We start from the raw sequence: 17,737 nt of genomic DNA, 5'->3' as shown, positions 1-17,737 counted from the left end.
ACGACTATTAGAAACTCTCATATAATTGTCATATGACTCTCAAATAACATTGACTCTCCTAATAAAATCTACCTCTAACATTTTTCTTTCCTTCTTCCATAAGTGCATTATGATAGTAAGATTTTATTAACAAATTTACTAAAAAAAACTTTATTACATTACAATACAATAACTTAAAAATGTGCCATTGCTATTATATGCTAATCTCATTTTCTGTAGGTTATTAATCATTAAAATCTATTTAAAAATCCAGCTGTATTTAACCACTTCTACTTGCAGGTTCAAACTACTGATTTTTAATAGGAAAGTTTGTCTAGATTGGACAAAGTGAAAAGAAATAAGGTGCTGGTTCAAACTACTGATTTTTAATAGGAAAGTTTGTCTAGATTGGACAAAGTGAAAAGAAATAAGGTGCTCTATGCCTTTAAATAAGACAGATGTATCAAATTTATTTTGTTCATGGCCAGTTTTTAAAATGTCTCTGTTTTCAATACAGTCAATTTATGACTGTAATTTAAATCCTGATTTCAAATATTTGATCAAAATTATCAAATAAATACATAAACAAGAGAACAGGAAAGGGAAACCCAAATTTGTTTTTGAAAAAATATTCTAAGAATTGGAACACATGGCATTAGAATGAAGGAAAAGCAAGTTAGTATTGATCTGCCTAGACTTGGCACAGCTTAGGAGGCCCATAGGGGACACACAAAATATTTAAAGACAAAATGTAAAAACATATTGTTGAGGGAGGAGGGAGAAAGAGAGAGATGCAACGAGAGGGATGCAGAGAGAGAGAGAAAGATTGAGATTTCTTTATTTATGGAACACGTTAGAATAAAAGTGCTGAACCAAAACATACTTAAATACATATGTCCTAGTGACCTAATGATAATACCTTTAAGATACCACTTGCAGGGCGAGGCCTATGCCTCAAAGGAGTAGGGCGCTTGCCCCACATACCAGAGGTGGTGGGTTCACCCAGCCCCGGCCAAAAACTACAAAAAAAAAAAAATAGATACCAAATGCAACTAGACAATACATTTATACGTATATGAAAGATATCATCTATTACAATATCCAGTAGATCTCTACATTTTCTGCCATTTAGAGGCCAAATTAACTGAGGCAGAGTATCCAGCCACATTATTTACTGAGGTCAAAATTTTTAAATAACAAAACCCATGTATCACTTTCTCAAATTTAGGCAGCTCAGAGTTAATAAAAGCTTAGAAAAACCCAATTAACATATAAACGTTTGGTGTACCTTTTCTGTTACCAAAAAGCCTATGGTCTAATTAGGAAACATATGCGGCACTTCTCAGTGCAGTTACGGTAGAATGTCTGTAAGGTGACCACCCAAGTGACTCCATCAAACTGGTCAACATACAGAGATGGTTCCAGCTAGAGACAGAGATTCCTGGAGAGCCTGTTTCAGCTCTGAACTGTTTCTGTCTTACCATCCTGATTACTAAATATGTGAATGTAGAAGCCTTTGAGAAAACACTAATCCAAAACTAAATCCCACTGATTACATTCCTCATGATCAGTGCTGAGCTGTAATGGGCCCAGCAGAACTCCTCCGATTCTTGATCTACAGATATTATAAACAATACTACATAATGTCTGTGTTTTAAGTCCCTAGATTCTAGAATATACTAAATAATAATAGATAACTGACAGAGAAATGTCTTATTCAATATGATAACTTCATATTTGAAGTTATCTTTCTTTAATTTATTAGTTAATTTAGACAAAATACCTTACATTAACCAAGGTTTAACGTTGATATTTTCCTTCTTCGTTTACAAAAATCTTAGAGAAATTTTATTCAATTTATCTACTTCTTGGCATACACACAAACATACATGAACCCCTATGTGTTTATAATTTGAATCACACAAAAAGTCTATAATTGTTTTTAAATACCATTCTTTGTTCATGTTTATGTATTTATCCATTAATTGTTTCCTGGGGGTGGGGGTGAAATTGTAGCCATTTTAGTTTCCATTATTTCCTACACAATAGTCTCTGACTCTTCTTTCTCTTAATCTCCAGAATCTAGAAAATACATTGGCTAAAACATGTATCTCTTTCCTCCGTATCTCTTAATTTCTCTTTCATGCATTTTATCTTGTTAATTTCTATTTATTGAATTTAGAATAATTTCTTCTAATGTCTGTTAATTAATTTCTTCTCAACTATGTCCAAACCATTAATGAAACATTCATTACTCCTTTCCTTTACAATACTGTAAGTTCTGTTTGATTCTATTTGTTTTCAGATATGCTATGTCACTATTAAGAAAATTCTGATGTATAAAGGTGTTTTTCATTTTTCAAGAAAATTTGTTTAAACTTGGTGGACCACAATTGCTGATAGTCTGTACCAGAGAGTTGTATTATTTATTTAAGGACAAGTTTGACATATGTTTTATTGTTGTTTATATTTTTGTTTTCTCACTGTGCTCTTTTCCCTTGTGCTTAGTTAACTCATTTTCTGTTCTCATTGTCATGTCCTAGGGCTTGTAGCAATTCCCCAAATCCTACTTGAAGTTGTGAAGTTCTCTTTCTAAAGAAAGGATTTGCATTTGTTCCTGACAAACACTGTAACACGACAATGCAAATCAGTTTTAAAATAGCTATGAGTATGTGATTATGTCAACATTATGAATGGCATATTATTTTTAGTTTTATTGGTGAATTATCCAGTAGATAAAAGTTTCGTATCAAAACACCTATATCTCTGTAACTGTTTTGGATTTTCAAAGTCCAGCCTCCTCATAAATGTATTCCATGTTTTTATACATTTGATATAGCTGAGTTTTTTGGCATTTGTCTCTATCTTATCATGTTCATCAATCTTTTTAAAAATGTGTATTTTTTTAGAAGTTGTGTAATTTTATTAATCAGTACCATCAAAAATGTTGAAGAATAATGTTTCAGGGCAGCGCCTGTGGCTTAGTGAGTAGGGGGCCTGCCCCATATATCAAGGGTGGAGGGTTCAAACCTGCCCACGGCCAAACTGCAACAAAAAAATACAGCTGGGTGTTGTGGTGGGCACCCATAATCCTAGCTACTCAGGAGGCTGAGGCAAGAGAATTGCCTAAGCCCAGGAGTTGGAGGTTGCTGTGAACTGTGTGATACCAAGGCACTCTACCCAGGGCAATAAAGTGAGACTCTGTCTCTACAAAAAAAAAGAAAGAAAGAAAAATAATGTTTCAGCATGTATGCCGCTCTTGAATTGGAATAATTTTCTGTATATCAGAATTAAATTTTATATTTGTGGTTGGCTTTTTGAACATATATTCCATTACTATTTGGCTAAGTTTTCCCCAGTTATAAGTGGCTGTTATTTTTTATTACATACTTTTTCAATATTCATTGATCTGATTTTGTCCATGGTATAACATTGTAGAGGATTATGTACAAAGATTCTTTTTAATGTTGAATTATCATTGTAATGATTAGACAAGGTCTTTATATTTCCTCCTCCTTTGATATATACTAAATTCATTTTAGAATGTCTTTATCCCCTTACTATAAATTTAGCTTTTTTTCCTCTCATGTTTTCATAACATTTTGGTTTATGCTTACATAAAATAAGTTAGTTTTTCCATCTCAATGCCTCAATGTCTTTTTTACTTTATTCTATAAAAACATTAATCATCTCTTCCTCCAGAAATGTGTGGCATATTTCACCAAACATAGAGTCACTCATCTCCTGGTACCCATTAAACATTTTACTTCTCTCATTATAGTTTACAAGTTTTATCGCAATATTGTTGTTTTGATTCTTCCTATGAACTTTTTATTTCCTGTGAATTAAATTTATAATTATATATAAATATGCTTATACTTACTGTTTTTAAAGACAAATATAATAAAGATTTGCTGAGCTTTTGATAAGAATGACTGTGTTGCCTGGGCAGGCACAATGCAATCAACCGGGAACTGGATGAGATAATAAAAAGTTGGAGAAAGAGCTAATTTGCTCCTTTGACACAGCCAAGACATCAATTTTCTCCTGCCCTTGGCTTCAAAATCCCTGCTTCTCCTGACTCTGGACTTTGGAACCCAAACCTCCTGAGTTCCATGAATTGGCAATTACTTCCTCTTTCATGAATTGGCAATTACTCCATCAGTTTCCTTGGTTCTGAGACCTTCAGATTTGGACTGAGCCCCACTACTAGATTTCCTGTTTCTCTAGATTTCAGATGGCCCATTGTGGGACTTAGCCTCTATAATCAAGTGACCCAATTCCCCTGATAAATTCCTTTTCCTGTTTCTCTTTATATTCTATTGATTCTCTCTGGAGAACACTGACTAAAACAACAGACAAGTGCATTTTATTGTTCAGATGTTTGATATTTGGGTTAAAAAAGAACTAATGCTAAATGAAGCAATATGTACATGTAAATAGAATAACAAATCAGCAAATAAGAGACTAATGGTGAGGAGATCCAGGAAAATATTGTTGCTATTATTTAGGAGAGTCAAGAGGAGGATTAAAATTCTTAGAGATAAGACTAGCACCACTGCCACACTTCCCAGATGTCAACGGTGATGCTGACATTGTCCCAGACAAGGTGCTCACTTTGCTACTCTGACACTTTTGATGCTAGTAGGACAGCTATTTCTAAATTAGAGGTTGGATATTTAAGTTAATATACTCCTGTATTTCATGTGGGATTATGCACAATTACTACATATTTTTTACTATAATTTACATGATTTTTACATAAGTTGCCCTCTCCTTAAAAGATTTTTAGAAAATAAATTTAAGGGAAATTCCTGAGTTTTGTAAACTAAAACGCAACTTTGAGAGAAACAGATTATGTCAAGGTACAATGAATAAATGATAAGCCCTTTGAGGCAATAAACTGGAGGGACAAGAAGACTGAAATGAATTTTGTGTTTGAAACGTGTTCCAAATGGCCATGTTTAAAATTTTTAATGTTATATTATGAAATACACTCATATATCTCTAAGAATCCAAAGAAGCCTAAAACATCATGATCTCCTTTCAAATAACTCCTGCTCCCAATTTTCCTCTTGCGGTCCCCAGTTGTGATTTTACAAGCATAATTGTATCAACCTGATAGATACAGCCTCAGATCTCCAAAATTACATTAGCTGCTAGGCAATTAATTCTCTAATATATATTCCCTTTCTCAGTGAGATTTTTTTTATCTTCATCACACACAGTCAACACATATTCATGTGACCTGAAGTGTTATTGATATATTCTGCTTTAGTATTGCCAGGATGATACACATATTTTTCAGTGGAATAATATTAAAGAGAATCAAATATTTCTTAAAAGTGATCATTGTACTGTCGAGAGCCTGGTCATGAAATACAAAATATTACTGACCTCTATATTATCTGAATTGTAATGTCCCTAGAATTTTAGTAATTAATTATTTGCTTAGAACAATAACATTTAAAAATATTTCTATTAAAACAATAATAACATTTTCAAACATTTAAGTAAGCATGTTTAATATATAACATTTCCAAGGTAGTGAGGAAATAGTGACATTCTCATGTTGTTAGAATTTAGATTAAGGTTTGAAAATCTTGAGTAAACAATGAAACATATATCCAGAAAATATTTTTTTCACTTACAGTAATTTGTTATGTGCTTGTAAAGAAAAACAAACACGTACACAGAGTTTCTCACAATTTTTAAGACAGTGTATATAGTATCCTCTCACAAAATATAAGTTTCTAAAAATGTTATAATGTGTTTACCTGATTTAAAATATTAAATTTAATCTGCAGGAATAATGATATGGTAAGTGAGAAAGGAGGGAAAATTTTCTATAAATGTGCATTGATGTTTAGACTCAGAATAGAGGTATAAGAAAAAAACATATTATTTTCAAAATTTTTGTATTACTTTCCCCTTATTTTTAAATACTTTGAATAACCATAAAAATTGTTTAAAAATGAAATTATGAATTTTTGTATCCACAATTTATAATTAAATGTAATTTATATGATAAAAATAGAGATGTTCCTAGATTAGTTTGCTAGGGCTGTTATAACAAGGCACCACAATGTACCTTAAACAAGAGAAATGTAGTATCTCGCAGGTCTAAAAGCTACAAGTCCAAAATCAAGACATCAACATTGTTGGTTTCTTCCAAAAGCTGTGAGAAAATGATTTTTTCCAAGGCTCTCTTCTTGTCTCATAGATGGATTTTTCTGTTTTGCATTATCTTTGCTCAATTCATGTTGTATATCTGTGCCCCAAATTCTCCTTTATATAACAGTAGTCATATTGGTATTGGGTGAGGTTTCACCCTAATGACATAATTTTAACTTAACTAATTACATTCACATTGACCCATTTTCCAAATAAGGTCACATTTTGAAGTACTGGAGTTTAGGACTTCAACACATGAATTTTGGAGGTGCTGTATTTTGAGTGTATTACCCCAAAAAAGCAAATGTTGGAAACTTAACCCCCAGTGCAACAAGTATTTAAGAGATGAGGTCTAATGAGCGGTAATTAGGCCATGAATGTGTAACAAATGAATTAATGTCAATTACTGCAGTAACGGGTTTATTATAAAAAGAGGAATTTTGTCCCCTTTTGTCCTCTTTCTTCTTCTCTTTACCCTATCACTTTCCACCCTATCACTTTCAAGCAAGAAGACTTACCTGGTAGCATATTGACCTTGGACTTCCCAATCTCGGGAACTGTAAAAATAAATTTCTGTTCATTATCAATCACCTAGGCTCAGGTTGTTGCGTGACCGGAGACCCGAACGAACAGCAGCTTTTCCGCGGGTGTAAACTCACTCCTGTAATTATTAAGTCAAGAAACAGACTACACGAGAAGAGATGGTGTGTAGCAAAGATCTTTATTTAGGGGTTTGATTTTATACCTTTCTAGTCATGTACACACTTAATCTATTATCTGTTAGTTTCACCATTACCTCATTTTACCTATCTGAAATTAACTTGAAAGGAAATATCCTGTTACCATATCAACACAATCACTTTTGTAATAAACATCTTCTTCTAGACACTGACTAATCTCTGGGCAGGTATCTAAATAAAGATCACAAATCTCATATAATTCAGGTAGAGGTGAGACACAGTATTATTCATCCTGAGGCTTAAATTCTCTTCACCTGAAGATCTATAAAACTAGACAAGTTATTTTTCCTTAAAAATACAGTAGAGTGACTTGTATTAGATAGATATTTTCCTTCTAAAAGGAAGAATCTTGAAGGTAAAAGTGGCCAGGGGCCCCAGGCAAATATGAAACCTAGCAGGGCAAATTCTAATACATTTTAAGACTTTAAAATAATTCTCCTTGGTCTGATGCTTTTGTTCTTCAGCCTGAACTTCTTCTGGCCCCCCTTGGGCAGTAGCCTGGCCTGCAAGAACTTAGGGATACATTTTCTGGTTCCTTGAACATATACCGTCTGGCCTTTGGATACATTGGTAAACAAACCCTACCCCAGTCTCAGAACCACCTTTGAGATCATTCTTTTGTTTTCTTTTTTCCTTGAAGCATAAAACATGTTTATAACCAAATAGCCTTATAATCTTATTTCCTACATACAGTATCTCAGAAGTCTGACAACCTTCCTTCATTTTATTCCATTTCTGTTCTTTTCAGTCTGAACTGGCATTATTTTTACAGAGATGATTGATCGCATCCTTGGTTATACAACAAATCGTTTCAGCAAAATGTTGTTCAGCCATGCTTTTGATATTCTCTCCAAAGCATCCCTTACTTTTTGTAATATGATTAGGCTAAAAATTTCTAAATCTGAAAGTTCTCGTTTCATTTTTAAAACAATTCTTTCTTAAAAGTACCTCTGTCTTCAGGAGTTCTAATATAAGCAGCAAGGATAAAGCAGACCACATTTTCAACATTTTGATTAAACGCCCCCTCCCAAGCTAACTATGCATCACCTACAAGTTTTACCTTCAATCCGCAGAACACAATTAAGTTGAGTTGTCTGACATTTCACAAGGATTACCTTTTTATCAACATTTATGACATATTGCTCATTTGAGTGTGCTTCTCCAGCCTGTTTATTGAGTGAACCAAAAGCTGCCAGTTTTGAGGGAAATCTAGTGTAAAAGGAAGCTCTGCAATAGGTCTAGGCTTCAATGAAATCTGCTCTGCCATTTGGGCCATATGATCTAAGGGTTCTAGCAAATCTAATGGTTCTTGAAGGTCCAGTCTTAGACAGAGATGCTATTTGGAGTTTGTGGCAGCCTCTTATAGGTTAACCACAATAACCAGACCCTTAGAATATTGGGTAAAAGCTCTGTTGTCCTTTCCAGATAACTACTCTTTTTTGAGAAACAGCATTTGTCTTTATATGATGAGTTAATAGAGATTTAATACTTTGCTACTTAACTGTGGAGTCACCAAATTATCATGTAATTTCAACTTGTCATTATGAACTTGATGTTTTCTAACACACCAAATTATAAAGTTGGGTGTACACCATGGCAATCTATCCTTGAATGGAAATGGTAAATATGACCCAGCCCTAAAAGGATAAGCAAATTACATGAAAAAGTACTTAAAATGAGCATGGCTCTTCCTCCCTCTACCTCATTGCCTTCTGTCTCCTACCCTATATGTATAGCTTTGTAGGGAGTTCCCTACTGACAATGAAAGGCAAATGCAGGCTTGGTTTATAGATGGTTCTGAGCAAAATATAGATGCTCTAAGTGGAAAGATATAGAACAATAGCCTTTTTCTAGACATCCCTAAATAACAGTGTTAATTTTTCTTGGAAGGATAAATAGATATGTAATTATATACCAATTCAAGGGCTGTGGCAAATGGCTTAGCAGAATAATCAAATATTTGAAAGGAACATGATTGAAAAATAGTTAACAGAGACGTCTTGGGAAGAGGTATGTATCTAGATCTTTGTAAATGAGCAAAAAACAAAAATATGTTCTCAACAAGTGAGCCTGAGTGACCTCTGATGTATGCTCAATCATATTCAAAATGGTCAATATCGCTGATTTTCAAGGAAATTCAAGTTAAAACCATGATGATATATCACCTTACTTCTGTCAGATTCACCACTATTAAATAGTCAAAAAACTATAAATATAGGTCTGGATGCAGTAAAAAGGGAACTCTAATATAGTGTGGAAAAATAAACTTGACTACTGTAGAAAGGAGTATAGTGATTCATCACATAACTGAAAAAGTACCTGACATTCAATCCAGAAATTCCACTATCAGGTATCTGCCTAGAGGAAAAGAAGTCATTTTATCAAAGAGGTACCTGCACCCAAATGTTTATTGGAGCCAAATTCACAATTGCAAATAGAAATTAACTTAAGTGGCTATCCACTGATGAGTTGATAAAGAAAATGTGGTGTGTATTTATATCTTTGTGTCATACACACATACATACACATACCATGGAGTATTACTCAGCTATAAAAAGAAAGAATGTCTTTTTCAACAACATGGATAGAACTAAAGACTATTTTCCTAAGTGAATTATCTCAGAAATGTAAAAACAGATATTGCATATTTTCACCTATAGGTGAAAATATATGACAGCTAAGGGAAGAGTACATACGAACATAAAAAGGTATAATGGGCAGTGGAAAGTAAGAAGGGAGATGACGGAACAGTTGGGGCATAAAAATCTACTTACTGAATACAATGTATGGTATTCTAGTGATAAGTACACTGAAAGCCTTGACTTCTACATGGTACAATTTATATACATAAAAAAATTTAAAAAAGCGTACTCCCTATTTTTTAAAATAACAATTTACTCACACAAATACATACATACATATAGACATAGACACAAACACACGGTGAACTCATAATGTATAAAATGAGAGGGGACTCATTGTCAGATGATTTGCATTTTTGTCAGTATCTATCATCTATTAGCACCAGAACTTTGGGTAAATAATTTACTAGAGCCTGGATTGTTTCATCATAAAATAGATTAAATATAACAAATGTCAATAAAATTGTTATTACTTTTCATGGAAATGTGAAATATAAGTAGTAGAATGCTCAACTAATTAGATAACCTAAAAATCAGAGTTTTGTTCAAATATGGCTTCTAAATGTATGAAGAGTTGTCATCTCCTTAAAACTAAAAAAGTTAGTTTAAGTCTTACTCTGGCTACCTAAAAAAATGTCAATAGAGGTGGAATTAAAAACATTTGAAGGGTTTCTAACAGTGCACATCACAGTTTCTAGAAAAAAGGAAGATACATGTATTTTATTAATTTTCTGAACAATTACTCAACATGGAATTCTTGGGTTGCCAAGAGTATTGGACAATTCAAATTCAAAGAGTGAAGTCTTGAGAGATAAGTCTTGGATTTGATCAGTGTTCTAGAAAACAGATACGACAATCCTCTAAGCTACCAGCAATTCCAGTTGATTTTTCTGGTTGAAAGGCTCTAGTTGATGACCACAAATCAATTACAGTTAACTTATTTTTCCCCACTGTTCAGAGATTGGACTTGAACAGCAAGGGACTTGTTTCTATGAACAGAGGGTATCATGGACAACTGAGAAAGTTACTCTATCAGTAGGGAACACTGGCAGATTGAAATAGAACGGGAAAAAAGCCATAAAAAAACAACTTGGGGAAAATTCTGGATAGTTCACTTCCACAAATATCCAATCTCTTGCCTGAAAGTATTTATGGATAAAAATCTCAGTAAAGAAATCACTCTCTAATTTCCTCTGTTCTGAATATATAAAAATAAATATGTATAATAATCCCAGATAATTAAACCTCTAACACTGAAGAAATTAACTCATTTGCCAATATAGTACTAAAATTATATGGTCAAATTTGGAATTTAAAAAATAATACAAATTATTGGATAATGGATGTATTTAGAATTTAAAAAATAATATACAAGTTATTGGATAATGGATGTATTATTAGCAAAATTTCATAAAGTAAAATATTTGGAATTCAATTTATTTTTTATATTATTATACTTTTTTAAAAATTAAATATTCAGAATTCTGTAGAGATATTAATTGAAACTGCATACATCTGTGTTTTGGAATTTGGATGTAAATTTAAAGTTTATAGAGAAAATTTAAGTTAAAATGAATACTTCGCCTCTTACTAAAGATTGGCTTTGAGATAGTTACATTTCTTTCCCTTGGCTGCTTGTGAAATAAAGATTCTGACAATTGCTGTTTATGGGTACTATAACATTACAAGGATGTAGGGGTACTGTAAGGCCATTGTTAACTGGAAAGTGTATTATAAATGCTATTTTTTAAATATTTCACTGGTTAACATTTATGTAGGTGATATATACAAATATATGATTCCCTATATGTTTTTTCTAGGTATGATTAATTATCTATTGGGATTCATGGGTAGTTTTCTTTTTTAGTCTGTGTCTTTCTGATAATTTAATTGGTTATTACATATTATCAGAATAATCAGTGCTTAGAAAAAAGAGACATATCTATTAACCATTTATATAACTTTGATAATATAGTTACAAGTTTTGAGAATAGACAAAGGCTTTCATGTGGTCCACATTTAGATTAAAGTGCCTATAAGAAAAAGAGGTGAATTTTTCTTTTATATTAGTTGACAAAATATAATCTTGCTTATTTTTAATTTCTATTCAGTATTTAATCCTTTTTTTCAGTTTAATATGAGGGTATATATGATTAGGTTATGTTATTTGTGTTTGTAAAGTCCAAGTTGTAGTTGAGTCCTTCACCCAGAAAGTGTGCCACATACTCTTACATGTATGCATTAGCTGGGAAATTACCACACTCCTTCCTTCTGCCCCCCTTGAATTAAATGTGTTTTTCTCTCATATGTGCCTGTAGTTGTTGGTCTACAGTTCATATTAGTAATAAGCACATGAGATGCTTGCTTTTCCATTCTTGAGATCCTTTACTTAAGAGAATGTTCTCCAAATCTGTACAGGTAAATACAAAACATGAAAAGTCACCATCTTTTTACTGAATAGTATTCCATGGTATACATAAGCCACCGTTTGTTAATTCATTCATGGATTGATGGGACTTGGGTTGTTTCCAGCTTTTTTTTATTGTGAATTGAGCTGCTATAAACTTTCAGGTGCAAATGTACCTAGATAAATTTGTTTTCTTGTTAGATACTTAGTAATGAGATTATAAGATCAAATGGGAAGTCTACTTTTAGTTCTTTGAGGATTTGCCATACTTCTTTCCAAAAAGTCTGTACTAATTTGCAATTTCACCAACAACACATAGATATACCTGTCTGTCAGCATGCACACTAGCACTTGCAGTGTTAGGACCTTGTGATGTGGGGTATGCTAAATAGGATTAGGTCATATTTCAAAGAGGATTTAATGTGCATTTCTCAGATGTTTAGGGATTGCAAGTTTTTTTTTTATATGTTGGTTGGCCATTCATCTATCTTCTGGGGAGAAGTTTCTGTTCATGTATCTTGCCCAATGATTGATGGGTTTTCTCTTTTCCTATTGATTTCTGTGAGTTTTCTTCAGATTCTAGATATTAGCCATTTGTCTGATTGGTAACATTCCATTATCTTCTCCTATTCTGAAGATTATCTCTTTGCTTTGTTGATTGTGCTATTAGCTGTGCAGGAGCTGTTTAATTTGATCAGCTCTCATTTATTTATTTTTGTTGTTGTTGCAATTACCAATGTGCTCTTCTTCATAAATTCTTTCCCAAGGTTGATATCATTAAGGATTTTTTCCCACACTTTTCTCTAGGGTTTTTATCATTTCATGATTTAAATTTTAATTTTTTATCCAACATGAGTTAATTTTTTGTAAGTGGTGAGAGATGTGGGTCCAGTTTCAGACTTTTTGTTAAAAGGTCTATACTACTAGAAGTGATTTACAGATTTAATGCAGTGCCCATTAAAACATACCATGTCATACTTTGAAGAACTTGAAAAAATAGTCCATTGAATTGTATGGAACCAGAAAAAAAAAAAAAAAAGTAGCCAACACAGTTCTACAAAATAAACACAAAGTTTCCAGACTTCAGTTTATACTAAGTCAACAGTAATCAAAACAGCATTGTATTCGGATAAAAGTAGAGGCATAGATCTATGGAACGAAGAGAGAATGAAACCAGTGTCACATTGCCATCTGAAGTTCAATAAACCAAACAAAAGCATACATGGGGGAAAAAGAATGTCTATTTAATAAATAGTGCTGGGAGAACTGGTTACCACATGTATCAGTATTTAGTCTTAAAAATAACTACCAAATGTTGTAAGAATATTCTTTTATGTGTAACTGGAACAAAATAAATATTATAATTCAAATAAGATGATTTTTCACTGTTTAAAACATGATTTAGTCATAGATAGTATCATAAAAGAATAAATGGAAATCTTATTAAAGACTTTTCATATGTTGACTCTTATAAAGCAAATTTAGAAATTTAATTGTGTCTAGATTCATTTTGGTACCGTATCATTACTTTTTAATAATTGGAGACACAAATAAGCACCAATCATAGATATATATTTTTATTCCTTATAGTATTCACAGATGTAATGAACTAGTACTTCAAGTAAGCCTTAGAAGTAAGAGTAAAAATAAAAAGAAATAAAATTTTGTCTCAAAATCAATAATTACTCATCTTCTGGTCATATGCCCCAATGCCTCAAGTGATAGATCCTAGTAGACAATTAACATATTACCAAAGGGAAATGAACCTATCATATGCAATTTGGAATATTTATTTCTGTGTCAGTGAATTATTGCTAGAAAAATAAAATTTTAAATCATTATATTAATGTACTGAATCCATACCTCTTATATCTTCATTCCTGTTACATTCACATTTCAATAGAATTTCCATTGTAAGCAGGTAATATGATTATTTAACATTTATCATCATCTCTACACCAAATTTTTCAAAACATTCTGTTTAAAAAATGTATAATAATATTTAATGCTTTTTTTTACTCCAAAAGACTATAGATATGAATATAGATAATAGACAGTATTGATAAGAGATAGATGAAGATAAGGAAGGAAAAGAGATGGGGGAAGTGAGATAAAGATAGAAAGAAGCATTGTTGCTAAGATTTTCTGTAATATTAAAGAATAAGTTAGAACCAACAAATATGGCCAGCGTAGCCTCCAGCTTATCATAGGTAAAACTAAATCATGTAGCTGAATTTTTGATTATTGACTTTGTATAATATGTACTATTATACATATGATACGATATAACCTACTTTGTAAAATTTTTCCACTGATTAACGCTACTTACAAAATGGTGAACTTTGACATATAGTCACAGTATTTTTGAGGTGGATAATGCAAGATAAATATTTTCTATAATCTGCTATACCATCATTACTTCTGATTTTTATGAAAATTAACTTTATTGTTTGAAAATTGTTATTCCTTAATCTTTTACCTAGTGCTTATTATCTATATTTATGTTGTTGTAATTTAATATCACAATAGAAAAATTTGAAGGATGTTATTTGTAACCATAGGACAATTAGTTGCACCTGCTAGACTCATTCAGCATATATGACAGCATGGTATTAAACATTCAGGACCCTGGTATTTTGATAACAAGAAATAATACGAACAATGGGAAGTGTTCTGTTCGAATGTCAAGGGTGAAAATGGTTAATTAAGTTGTTCGATGTCTACAAATAAGACAAAGTGAAACACAAATGAATAGAAGCAAACAATAAAACCTATCCCAGAAAGCATTTCATGTGACTGCAACTCGTACATGCAGGCCCAGGGTAATATTTGACCTTTATTCCTTTGGAGAATAATGTTAAAATATGAAACCATAAAAAGGTTCAATAACAGACGTGTGCTCACTAAACTAGTATAAAAATTTCAAGAAACATTTAATGGCATGTTTAAAATAAATGAGAATAAATTATAATAGTGATTGCATTGTATTTTATTTCAGTGTGATAATATGAAAAACACAAATGAAGAGCATTTATTCTATTGCACAGAAAAAAATAATATTCAAGTTAATTTTTATAGAAAAACACTTTGTGAAATAGCTGCAAAAATGTTTTCAATTAACTAATATGATGCACTGATCCTCAGGTGCATAGTAGGTGCTCAGTAATATGCACTAAATAACCAGTGCTACATTAGTATAATTCTTATCCTGAGGGCCACGTCACTAAATTAAAAGCAATTAATATGAGAAAGTGTGGACATTGCTAAAAGGAAAACAACACATCTTTGTTTTAATTTTGAATATGTATTATTTTAAAAGGTTTGACCATTTAGATCTAAAACAATGACTGGGATTTTATAAGAAAAGTTAAATATAATGCACTTTTGTACATCACCACACAAAATTCTTTTACTCATGAAAAATTGAAAGACTGAAAAATTTAAAAGTTTAAGAGAAAAACAAACATATTTTTCTTCAACCTAAACAGCATTATATATTGTTCAAACAAAGGAAGAAGGAATAATACATGTAATATTTAAAAAGTCTCTACGAAATATATTCTATCATTAGAGAATGGAGATTCTTTAATTATCTTTTGAAAACATATCATTTTAAATTTTGTCGCAGTGGCAATTCATCAGTGGTAGTAGTCAAGAAGGCTGATACAAATTCAGATACTCATTATGGATATTCCCTTCTAGTTCCCTTACTGCTGTTACAATAAAACAAAAATCTCTTTTTGTTTTGCTTTGTTTCTGCATATTTTGAATATATTTTAACTAAGAGTAAAAATATACTTAATATTTGGGTAAATAGTCTTTCCTCAAGGACTCCTGGTCAATTTACACTTTGAAGATACGGATCCCTGGAAATAATTGAGAAATTAATAAAAAATAATTGGATGTTTTCTTGAAGTCTCCTTGAACTGTATATTTGACAGCTCAGTTCATTCGTTATAAACATGGCCTACCAGTGTAGCCACAGTACCAGATCTAATTCCAAATGATAATCAAAGTAGCTCAGACAGCTCAATATTTCTTTTAGGTATAGCAGAAACAATTAGGTCAAGAGTTTAGCATTTCATTAAAAGATAGTCCATTTGAACTTTTACACACAAAAGAAAAAGATGTGGAATGAATAGGTACATATTTTATTAAGCTCTGAAAATTTCTGCAAAGTTTTTAGAGAAATAATAGTGTTGGAGACCATTTTTCTACCATAGACGGTATTATTTGTAAAGAACAGAATTTTATTTTGCTCCTGGTTCTGGAAGCTTGAGAAGTTCGTGTCCCGGCACCTGCAAGGCTCAGTACGTGGTAGAAGGGCAAGCACATAAGAGAAGCACAGCAGGAAAAGGACTAAAGTCATCCTGCTTATCAGGAACCCACTCCAGGGATAAAAACAACCAACTCCTGGAGTAATGACATCAATCCATGCATGGCGGTGAAACCCTCATCATCTGGTATCCTCTTTAAACCCCCTCCCCTTAGCCATATTATGATAGTAATTAAATTCAACAGGAGTTTTTGAAGGGGCATTCACACCATAGCAATCAGAGAAGGGAAAGTACAAAGCAAGTAAATTAGTAATTATAAGAACGCTCTTCAGTATATAGGGTTATTCATTCCCTTCACCCTTATTCTCTTTTCTGTGGGGAATTGATTAGAGGGTCTAAGATAAAATTAAATATGGGGAATAAATGTTTTTCTAAGCCAAAAATGATTACCAATACTGATGTTATCAAGATCCTTCTCTGAAGTACCTAAAAATGTATGTTCTATGCCTCAAAGAATTGTGAGAATTCAAAAGTATTTCCCTAGTAGCCATCTTCTAGAGGGAGGCAAGATAACAAAGGTTCCAAGGTGTGGTCATGCAGAGTACATGACAGAAACACAAAGAAACCTAGCAAGACAACACTGCAAGAAAGAAGGCCAAGGAGTTGTAAAGGATAAGAAAGAAACCCAGAAAAGAAGGATATATTGCCATTATAAGGTCAACCTAATGAAAACAGCAAATGCTTGTACTATCTCATCTTCAGTTTAATTTCTTTTTTTCATTTCCATGTACTAGTTAGAAGTGGAATCTGTGGCAAATGGCTGTATTTGTCTTCCCTCAAGCTAATTCCAGCACAAAACAAAGTTATGTTTCTACAGTATTTAAACCCTTCTTGAATGGTGATTAACTAAATTTGAATAAAAATTAGCAAGTATTACTGTAACATGTCATATAAGCTTAGCAGAAAACTGTAGAAGACTAGAATTAGATAAAACATGATGTTGAATGTACCTATCAGGAAACAAATAGTGTCAGCGCCACTGGGGGAGTGTAAAGTTCAAGAAGACTTTTTTCATTGAGTAGTGGGAAATATAATTTCCTAGCAAAGAAATTATGCCCTTACCTTTGTGAGCTAGAAAGAGTGCTGTATATAATTGTATCTATTTCCCTGTTATTACTAAAGAAAGTTAAATTGCATTTATAAAATAAAGGAAGCCCAATAATAAATAGATATATTGAATGGGAGGGCTCAGATAACTGGGCGTTTCAGCCTTACTCTGTCTGCAACAGTTGGTTACAATCTAGCACAAATAACAGGACTACAAATGCAGCCTGCATTAGATACATTACATTTCATTAAATGAAAATGCAAAATAGCTGGGTGGCACCTGTGGCTCAGTGAGTAGGGTGCTGGCCCCATATACCGAGGGTGGCGGGTTCAAACCCAGCCCCGGCTGAACTGCAACCAAAAAATAGCCGGGCGTTGTGGCGGGCGCCTGTAATCCCAGCTGCTCAGGAG

This window comes from Nycticebus coucang, chromosome 16, assembly GCF_027406575.1.
Source record: "Nycticebus coucang isolate mNycCou1 chromosome 16, mNycCou1.pri, whole genome shotgun sequence".
Lineage (NCBI taxonomy): Eukaryota > Metazoa > Chordata > Mammalia > Primates > Lorisidae > Nycticebus > Nycticebus coucang.
This window is presented reverse-complemented; position numbering follows the sequence as displayed.